The 10,761-nt window shown below is 42.5% G+C and overlaps 1 protein-coding gene across 1 annotated transcript in view; it reads left to right on the top strand.

The window, feature by feature from the left end:
- The first annotated feature begins 8,875 nt into the window (after positions 1-8,875).
- The window catches only part of CLASP1 (cytoplasmic linker associated protein 1), a 260,166-nt gene continuing 258,280 nt past the window's right edge, over positions 8,876-10,761 (top strand). The window contains exon 1 of the mRNA XM_088021764.1: positions 8,876-8,955. The gene's annotated coding sequence lies outside the window, so the exon portion shown is untranslated. The remainder of the gene's footprint in view (positions 8,956-10,761) is intronic.

The raw sequence follows: 10,761 nt of genomic DNA, 5'->3' as shown, positions 1-10,761 counted from the left end.
GTTTTCTGCAATTAATAAATATCAAGGAAAAATGAGATGGGGGGGATCTAAAGAGACCTAAGAGACAAATAACTCAAATGTAATGTACTGGCATTTGGATCCTGATTTGCACAAACTGTAATAAAAAAAATCATATGACAGATACATTAATACCAAGCTTAGAGAAATAAAAAAGGATCAAAAGAGAACAGTATGAACAACTGAATGCCAACAAATTAGATAACTTAGATGAAATGGATACATTCCTAGAAAGACAGGAAGTACTGAAATTGACTCAAGAAGAAATGGAACATCTGAATAGATCTATAACAAGAGATTAGCAATAAAAGAACAAAAAAAGCAAAATAAAACTATGCACAAAGAAAAACCATGGCTCAGATGGCTTCACTGGTGAATTCTATAAAACATTTAAAAAACAATAAATGTCAATACTTCATAAACTCTTCCAAAAACCACACAAAAAAAATGAAAACAAAAACAGACGAGGAGGGCATCTTTCCCAACTCATTCTGTGTGGCCCTATTACTCTGATACCAAAATCAAAGATATCACCAGAAAATTAGAGACTAATATCCCTTATGAATATAGATACAAAAGTCTTCAACATATGGCAACAAATCAAAATTCAGCAACACATAAAAAGGATTATAACACCATTACCAAGTGGGATTTATCCCAGGAACAGAAAGTTGGTTTGATATCTGAAAATCAATTAATAGAATAAAGGACAAGTCACATTATCATCAAAACAGACACAGAAAATCCAAAAGCCTTTAATGATAATGAGAAAATACTCAACAAACCAGGACTAAAGGAAAACATCCTCAATCTGATAAAGGTCATATATAAAAACCCCACAGCTAATATCATATTTAATGGTAAAAGACTGAATGCTTAAGATCAGGAACAAGACAAGGATGTCCACTCTCACCACTTCAATTCAACATTGTACTAGAGGTTCTAGCTGGGAAAAAATTAGTCAAGAAAATGTAATAAAAGGGATACAGACTGGAAAGGAAGAAGCAAAAACAATCTCTATTTGCAAATGATGTGATTTTGTATCTAGAAAATGCTCAGGAATCCACAAAAAAAATAATCAATGAGTTGGGCAAGGTTGCAGGATACAAGGTCAATATGCAAAAATTAATTGTATTTCTATACAATTGCAATGAATAATCTGAAAATGAAATGAAGAAAAACAATTCCATTTACAATAGCATCAAAAAGAAAATATATAAGAATAGATTTAATAAATGAAGTGCAGAACTTATACTAGGAAAACTACAAAACACTGTTGAAAGCAACTAATGATGATCTAAATGAATGGAAAGACATTCCATGATCATGAACCGAAAGACTTATTATTAAAATGGCAATACTCTTCAAATTTATTTCCAGATTCAGTAAATTCCTATCAAAATCACAACTGCATTTTTTTTCAGAAATGGACAAACTGATTGGAAAATTTATATGGAAATTCAAGGAATCCCAAATAGCCAAAACAACTGGAAACAAAAAACAAAGGTAAGGACTCACATTGCCCAATTTCACAAACTATAAAGCTACAGTAAGTGAAACAATGTGTACTGCCATAAAAATACACATATACATTGACAGAATAGATTTAGAGTCCAAAAATAAACTCATACATTTATAGTCAACTGGTTTTGGACAAGGGTGCCAACACAATGCAATGAAGAATGGGCTTTTCAACAAATGGTGGTGAGACAACTGGAAACCTACATGTAAAAGAATGAAGTTGGACCCCTACCTCAGGCCATATATAAAAATTAACTTAAAATAGATCAAAGACCTAAATGTAGGAGCCAAAAGTATAAGACTCTAAGAAAACACAGGATTACACAATGGTTTCTCAGATAAGTACCGAAAACACAACCACAAAAGAAAAAGAAGATAAATTGGACAATAAAATGGCAAACGTTTGTGCTTTGGAGGGTATCATCAAGAAAGTAAAAAGACAATCCACTGGATATGAGAAAATATTTGCCAATCATATATCTGCTGAGGGACTTAAATCTAGACTATTTAAAGAAACTTTATAGCTCAATAAAAGGACGACACAATTTAAAAAGTGGGCAAAGCATTAGAATAGACATTTCTCAGATGAGATATACAAGATGGCCAATATGCAACAAAAAGATGATTAGTCATCAGGGAAATGCAAATCAAAGCCACAGTGAAATATCACTATACACCCAATAGGATAAGTATAAAAAAAAAGATAGATAATAACAAGTGTCGGTGAGGATGTGTCCACTAGAACCCTCATATTCTGTTGGTGGGAATGTAAAATGGCATCTTCACCATGGAAAAGAGTCTGGCCATTCCTGAAAAGGTTAAACATACAGTTATTATATGATCCAGCAATTCCAAACCTACACATATATTCAAGAAAACTGAAAACATATGTCCACATGAAGTCTTGTAATAGATGCTCCTTGCAGCATTATTCACAATAGCCAAAAAGTAGTTTGGAACAACCCAATGTCCATCAACTAATGTGTGGATAAACAAAATGTGGTATATTTACATATAAATGAGTTTTATTTGACAATAAAAAAAATGAAGTACTGTCATATGCTACAGTATAGATGAACCTTGAAAACATGCTAAGTGAAGGAAGCCAGTCATATATTGCAGGATTCTATTTATATGAAATGTCCAGGATAGGAAAATCCTTAGAGACAAAAAAGTAGTGGTTGCCTGGGGCTGGTGGGTTGGGGAAAAATGGTAGTGAGTACTGATAGGTATAGGGTTTCTTTTTGGGCTGATGATGCTGTACCTGGGTGGTGCAGTTTGTTAAGCATCCGACTCTTGGTTTTGGCTCAGGTCCTGATCTCAGGGTTGTGAGATCGAGCCCTGTGTCCCACTGCCCACTCAGTGTGGAGTCGGCTTCAGATTCTCTCTCTCTCTCCCTCTCCCTCTGCCCTTCCTACTGATGCTCTCTCTAAAATAATCTTTAAAAAAAGATGGGTTGTAGTGGTGATTGTAGAGCTCTTTGAATGTACTAGACTGTTGAATTATGTACTTTAAATGGATGAATTGTATAGTATTTGAATTATAACTAGGTAAACCTGGTAGCAAAAAAAATTATGAAACAATTAGGGAAATCTGAAGATTGGGCAGACGATGATACTAGGTCTTGTTAACTTTTTAGGTATGATGGTGGTATTGAAGTTATTTTCATTTAAGGGAAAATCTTATCTTTTAGAAATACTAAAATATTTGTGGATGAAATAATTTAAAAAATTATTCCCTTGACCCTACCTATCCCTTGAAGTATTACTCCACTTTTCTCCCTCCACCCTCCCCGGCTTACCCGCCCAATTATCTATCCTCCCTCTTTCCAATTCTGTTCCTACCACTCTTTTGTACCCATTCCGATCAGGCTTCCATCCTCACCCCTCCAATGTTATGGCCAACAATTATAGCCCAATGGCAATTGACTTGGTTGCTCTTTCTGGTTTCCCTTTATTTCAGTGGCTGACCTTTCTTTCTCCTTTGTTGGTTTCATGACCATCCCAGTCCTTAAATGCTAGAGTGCTCCAGGGCTCAGTCTTTATTCATTAGGACTCAGTCTTCAGATAACTTTCTCAAATTTCTGTCTATACTTAATTATCTAGATGATCTCATGGCTTTTAATACTATGTGCTTGTGTCTCCCAAATTTACATACCCAGCCTAGACCTTTCTTCTGAACTCCAGATTCAAATATCTAACTGCCTTGATATTCCCATGTGCTAATTTAATAGGCATTTCATTGTTTTGTTTTGTTTTTTTTAAAAGTAGGCGCCACACTCAGTGTGGAGCTCAACATAGGGCTTAAACTCATGGCCCTGAGATCTTTTTTTTTTAAAAGATTTTATTTATTTATTCATGAGAGACAGAGAGAGAGAGAGAGAGAGGCAGAGGGAGAAGCAGGCTCCCAAGGAGCAGGGAGCCTGATGTGGGTGGGACTCAATCCCAGGACCCTGGGATCATGACCTGAGCTGAAGGCAGACGCCTAACCATCTGAGCCACCCAGGCGCCCGTCACGGCCCTGAGATCTTGAGCTGAGCTCAAGAGTCAGACGCTTAACTAACTGAGCCACCAGGCACCCCTTAAAAGACATTTCAAACTTAACATCTCCAAAACTGAATTTCTTATTGCTTCCCATTCCCATCCTGCTCCTCCTGGTCTTTGCCACTTCAGTAGATGGCAACTCCATTCTTTAAACTGCTCAGTCAAAAATACTGGGAGTCCCCTTAACTCCCCTTTTGCTTACACCCTGCATCAATTTATCAAATCCCATGTGCCATCCTGGCTGAATATATCCAAGACATCCCATCACTCCACTGCTTGCACTTTTCCCAAGCCACCACTGTCTCACTTGCAGAACTGCAATGGCCTCCTAAACCGTCCCTCTTGCTCCCCAACAATCTATTCTCAAAACTCCCTTACTCCCCAACAATCTATTCTCAAAACAGAAGCTAAACTGATTCTTTAAAAATAGAAGTCAAATCATTTTATTTCTCTGCTCAAAACCTTCCAATGGCTTCCCCTCTCAGTAAAAGCCAACATTCTTACAATGCCCTGTAAATCCCCACATAATTTGGCATCCCGTTCCCTCTGACCTCATTTCCTACTTTCTGCCTGCCACACTCTGCTTCTGTCACTCTGGCCTCCTTTCCATGCTTAGAATGTAGTGTAGACATCCTCTTCCCTCAGAATGATTTCTGCACTAACCATTCTTGCTACCTGGAAGGTTCTTCTCCCAAGGACATTTCTTGCTCCCTCACCTCCTTCAGATGTGTACTTAACGTATGTTTCTCAGAGGGACCCCACCCCACCAGTCCTATTTAAAAAGAAACTTCTTTCCCTATCCTCAGCACTTTTTCTTTTAAAAAGATTTTATTTATTTATTCATGAGAGACAGAGAGAGAGAGAGAGAGAGAGAGAGAGAGAGAGGCAGAGGGAGAAGCAGGCTCCCAAGGAGCAGGGAGCCCGATGCGGGACTCGACTCCAGGACCCCGGGATCATGACCCGAGCCAAAGGCAGACGCTTAACCATCTGAGCCACCCAGGCGCCCTCCTCAGCACTCCTTATTTCTCCCTCACTGCTTCATTTTTCCCCCTGTAACATTTGTCCTACCTGACACAGTTTATATTTTATTATTTTATTTTCTATCTCCTATGAGAACATGGATTCCCCCCCCCAAGTGTTTGGCACGTAGTTGGTACACAATATTTCTAAGTGTATGAATGCTACTTAAAATGCACTTATATTCTCTGCTTCACTGTTTACTCGTGCTAGCTTCATAAGCATTTGGGCATGCATCCCTGAGGAAGATGAGACTGACTGAATAGAAACACTGTCCACCCGCTCAAGACTATGATATCTATCTTCATAAAGGAGATAGATATCATAGTCTTGAGCGGGTGGACAGTGTTTCTATAGTTTAAAGGAGACCAAAGCAGAGAATGGGACTTCTAGAAGTTCAGTTTTCAATTGCAGCCTTGGTATCAATAAGCCATGTGACATTGGGCAAATAAGTTTTCCTTTCTGGCCATTTATTTTCTCCCCTGCCAAACAGATCATTGCTTTGAATGATCCGATAGGGTTTTTGAGAACGTAAAATGAAACATGAAATGTTGAGTAGGAAACGATGTGTTTTATTTTCTCTAGTACATACAAAAATATACTTACCTGGTGTTTTATTTTTTATTTTTAAGATTTTATTTATTTGACAGAGAGAGACGCAGTAAGAGAGGGAACACAAGCAGGGGGAATGGGAGAGGGAGAAGCAGGCTTCCCGTGGAGCAGGGAGCCTGATGTGGGGCTCAATCCCAGGACCCTGGGATCATGACCTGAGCTGAAGGCAGACGCTTAACGACTGAGCCACCCAGGCGCCCCTATTTTATTTTAAGATTTTATTTGTTTGAGAGCAATGAACATACCTGGAATCAAACCTCAGAGTTCTTTTAGGGACCCTAGACCATGCAGTTTTGCTGTGTTAAGCCCTTATAATACTAGTAATTTGACTGTGAAAGTTCTCGATGTCAGCCTATTCTTTCTCCTGGGAAGACTCACTCTTTTTTTTAAGATTTTATTTATTTGAGAGCGAGAGAGAGAGAGCACAAGCAGGGGAGGTAGAGGGGCAGAAGCAGACACTCTGCTGAGTAGGGAGCCCAACACAGGGGCTTGATCCCAGCACCTTGGGATCATGACCTGAGCCAAAGGCAGACGTTTAACTGACTGAGCCACCCAGGTGTCCCTGAAGACTCACTCTTAACATCTAAATTGTTTTCTTTCAATATCCTTGTCCAAGTCAGTGAGTAGTCAGTGCCCATGCATGTCCAGATCACATGGGAGTTTTGTTTCCTAATCATTTGTGTGTATGTGTGGTTGGTGAGTCTTCCCACAGCCCAACAGTAACCCAGAACCTTGATTTTCTCACTGGTAACTGTGGTGAATAACAATTGACTCATGTTTATTTTGATGGATTCAATGACATATCAATACTTTACATAAAACAGTAGTACAATGCCTGGGATATCTTAGAGCCTCCATAAATTCTCTGTAAAAATGGAGTATGTATTGAGCTTCTACTGCTAGGGTCACTTCCTAAAACAGTTCTTTTACCGTATTACTATCCCCAGTCCAGGACCTGAAACAATTCGGCTTTCTTTACTTGGTTTCTAAGTCTTCCCCATCCTACTGAAAGCAGAGTCTCAGAGATATCTGTACACCCATGTTCATAGCAGCATTATTCACCCTAGTCAAAAGGTGTAATTAACCCAAGTATCTATTATGGTATACAAACACAATGGAATATAATTCAGCCTTAAAAAGGAAGAAATTCTGACACATGCTGCAACATTGAAGATCCTCCAGGACCTTATGCTGCATGATATAAGCCTGTCACAAAGAGACAAACACTGTATGATTCCACTTGTATGAGGTATCTGAGTTGTCAAATTCAGTGACATAAGTAAAATGGTGGTTGCCAGGACTTGGGGGAGTGGGGAATGAGTTGTTTAATAGGTATAGAATTGTTGTTTTAGAAGATGAAAAGAGGGGATACCTGGGTGACTGAGTAGGTTAAACGTCTGCCTTCAGCTAGGGTCGTGGTCCTGGGATTGAGCCCCCACATCGGGCTCCCTGCTCAGCCAGGAGCCTGCTTCTCCTTCTGCTCCCCCTGCTTGTGCTCGATCTCTCTCTCTCTCTCTGACAAATGAATAAATTTCTGACAAATAAATAAATACAATCTTAAAAAAAAAAAGATGGAAAAGAGTTCTGGAGATGGTTGCCCAGCAATGTAAATGTACTTAACTCTACTGACCCATGTAGTTAAAGAGTGGTTAAAGTGGCAAATTTTGTTATGTGTATGCTACCATAATTTAAAGTTAAAAAACAAATTCCCCATCCTAGTTTTCAAACCTTACTTTCCACTCTTCCCCCATATTCCACACCCCCCACCCCTTTTTCAAGTTACTGCTCTCTACATTGTACTCCCAGCAAAGCACTTCCTTTTCAGCCTTTGCCCCAAGGAGTTTCTTCTCTGGAATGCTTTCATCATCACCCATCCATTTTCAAAAGGTTGTCTGTGCTTTCGCCCCGAAGATAGGTTTACCTTTTCTAGATCCAACCAGAAGTCACATCCTCCATGACATGCCTACACCTTCAGACTAGAGTCCTTTCCCTGTCCTGCACTGCAGAGAGGAGCAAACACATGGCTTTACTGTTTTACCTTCGTCTCTCCTACCGTAACATCCAAGCTCCTGAGTATCAGAGGCATTATCTCACCATTCTCCCGCACCCCTCTTCTAACACAAACACACTCACTCCACCACCACGGAACTCGGCATTCAAGAGCTCCCGGTGAAAACTCAATTCGTTGGGCATCGAGATGGAGGGAAGTCAACTCACACCCCCAAAGAGTGATTTCGTCGACGCAGTGTATAATTTCACACAAAAGCTCTCAGTGTCAAATTACCTGCGAACCTAAGGGTTTGACGCTGCAAAACTGCGGGTCCTTGGGGAATCCTTAAAGGCAGCCCAATAATTTGCACAGCTTTCTACCCTCCGAAACACGTTCTCACGTGTCATCCGAAAGTAATGCGAGAGGGAAGACAGAAGCCGCGTTACTTGCGGAGGCGCTCACGTAAGAAAGGGGTTGTGGCTGGCCGTTTCAAAAGTCTCCGAGGCCTCAACCGGGCCGACTGCGCTCCCAGAAGAGCGAAGAACCGTTAAAAATTTGTGCTTCCGGCTCAGGTGTCGGCGCCTAATTGAGAAAGGAAGAGAGAACGGACGCAAGCCCGGGTACGGAAAGTCGCAGGGCACAGTTTCCTTCATCCTAGTCGCCCGATGGTGGGGGCGGGACGCGCGTAACCCAGAAGTGAAAGTCCGTTTCCTTCAGGTATTAGACCCCGACCACAGGAAGTCCCGGCCGGACTTTTATCCAGGCTTTCCTGACTCCCCCTTAGCTCTATTCACTGCACTGCCTGCATTGTGGTGCTGTGTCGCCGTGGGCCCTTACATCCACCCTCGTGGCCTAGCCTGAGTTTTGCCGCACCTTCCCAGGGACCCCAACAGAACCCTGGCCACCCTTCCCTTAAAGAACCTTTACCCTACGGGTCCCCATCGGGGTCAATTAACGTTCTCGGAGGGGGCAGAAACTCCCGGGATTTGCAGCTCCCGAAGCCCAGCGCAGCCAGGCCGGCGCCTGCGCGGGGCGTTACCATAGAGAGCAGCCGCCTCTCTGGTCTCGGTTTGCCCTCTCTATGGTCGAGCCGGGTCCGTGGCGGTAAAAGGGAGACTGCACTGCGCAGGCGCTCTCGGCTTCTATTTTTTTTTTTTTTTTTAATCCCCGCACCAAGCGCTTAACCTCATTGGGGTGGAGGAGAAGGCGGCGGCTGTCCGCTCCGCAGCGGCAACAGTAGCGAATAATACGACTGTAAGTACCCGGTTAGGGCGAGGAGATTTAGACCCAGCCCTCCGAGGCCTTTGCCCCCTCCCCTGCGGTGGCGGGCGCTGGGTCTGGGTGGGGGCGATGTCCAGCGCTGTCATCGGCTCTTGGGTACACTTTGGGGGGAGGGGGCGGCCCTTAGGTGGGAGCCGGGCGGGGAGCAGGATGGGAGGGTTGTTTATCCACCCGGTAGGTCGCTGATCCCAGGCTGCTTTGCAAAGGGAGGAGGGGGCGGCTGTGGGGTCAGCCGGGCTTTGTGTGCCCCTCTTTCTTTTCCTCTCTCGGACCGCACCCGGGCCCCCTTCCTGACCCGAGTCTTCCCGGTCGGGTGGGAGAAGCCAGCGAACAGCCCAGTCGCGTTTGAAAAGAGCCCGGGATTGCGAGGGGAGGGGGCGAGGGAGAGAAACCCACAACAACTAGTCATCGGCGAGTGATGGGTGTGGAGAAAGATCCAGAGGGAAGGGGTGCCGGGGAGGCGGGCGGCCGGGGCTCCCAGCCGGGCCAGACAAAAGCTGAGCGAGCGTCGCCGAGCCGAGCTGAGCTGGGGGCCGGGCGGGATGCAGAGGGTCCCTTGGTCCCTGGGGCCCGCTGAGAGCTTCTTTCCAAAGCTGGGAAAGCGGACAAGTGCTGAGTTAAGCCTTGTGCAGCCGCCTCAACTTGCCTTTGTTGTTCTTTGGTATTGGCAGAGCCGCTCTGACGAAGATGAGTGTGTGATCTTGCACGTTAGCCTGGTTGGGTACAATGGAGCTAATCGAATTTTGCTTTCCATTTTCCGAGCCGCTCGGATGAGGATGGGGTTTTCCAGAGTCTAACTTATTACATAATGTTATTAAAATAGTTGTGTTTATTTCTAAGATTTAAAAAAATTAGGTGGAGCCTTTTGAAGCATGTTTTGTTGCATCCGGATGAATTTATTTGTTGTGGTGTTCGTTCATTCAATATTGACCGTTCGTAGGACCTGTGAGTTCTTTAATCATGATACTTTAATTTGTAGATGTGGCAGTGAGAGCTTCGGATTCTGTAGTCCTTTGGGAGGCAGTGATGCAGAAGAGTCAGAAGGGAGAAATAGTTGCAGGCTGCCATGTGCCTTGCATCCTATTCTGGTGCCACAGTCCCGTATAAATTCTAGCTTTAGAGATGGTTGCTTTTATTACTATTATTATTTGTGATATTTACTGAGCTTTGGTATGACGGATTCTGGACAGTGGGCTCCTTTTGCTCATAAAGGGAGTGAAAGAACAGTAACATTGATGCAGAGACCTTATAGATAAAAACAAAAAACCACAATGTCCCAGAGTTAGTGAATATTATTTATCTTCTCCATTTGCTAAGAAAGCTTTAAATTTTCGTGAGCTGTTTGCTTATTCATTTTGGTAAAATCGTGTAACTGCACCTTTCTTAGCAATTGTTACTCAGATCTGTTTCTGCAATTCATAGTTTGTCAGCTAACATGCAGCAGCACTATTTCAGATTTTTAAAGTTTCGATTTTTTTTTTTTACTGAGTTTTCAGCCCTAACTTTATATTCCCCCAACTAAGGTTTACCAAAGTTAGAAATCCTTTGAAGTGACCATTGGTGGTGGGGATGTCAAATATTGTATCTCCATGTTACAATCTAAGCTAAGTGGTAAATACAAAAGAGGCCTTTGCTAACCTGACACCTTAAATTAGTGTTGGAATTGAAAACTTAGATCTCCTGGTATGTCAGGATTTGGGCCACAGACTCAGCTTTATCTAAAAGAGGTAAGCATTTTTTGTACTAAAAGGCAGGAAAAAACTGAAGCTTGGTGTTATG

This window comes from Eumetopias jubatus, unplaced genomic scaffold (assembly GCF_037043125.1).
Source record: "Eumetopias jubatus isolate StellerSeaLion01/CBP00866 unplaced genomic scaffold, mEumJub1_p1.0 scaffold_3, whole genome shotgun sequence".
In the NCBI taxonomy this organism is placed as follows: Eukaryota; Metazoa; Chordata; class Mammalia; order Carnivora; family Otariidae; genus Eumetopias; species Eumetopias jubatus.
This window is presented reverse-complemented; position numbering and strand designations above follow the sequence as displayed.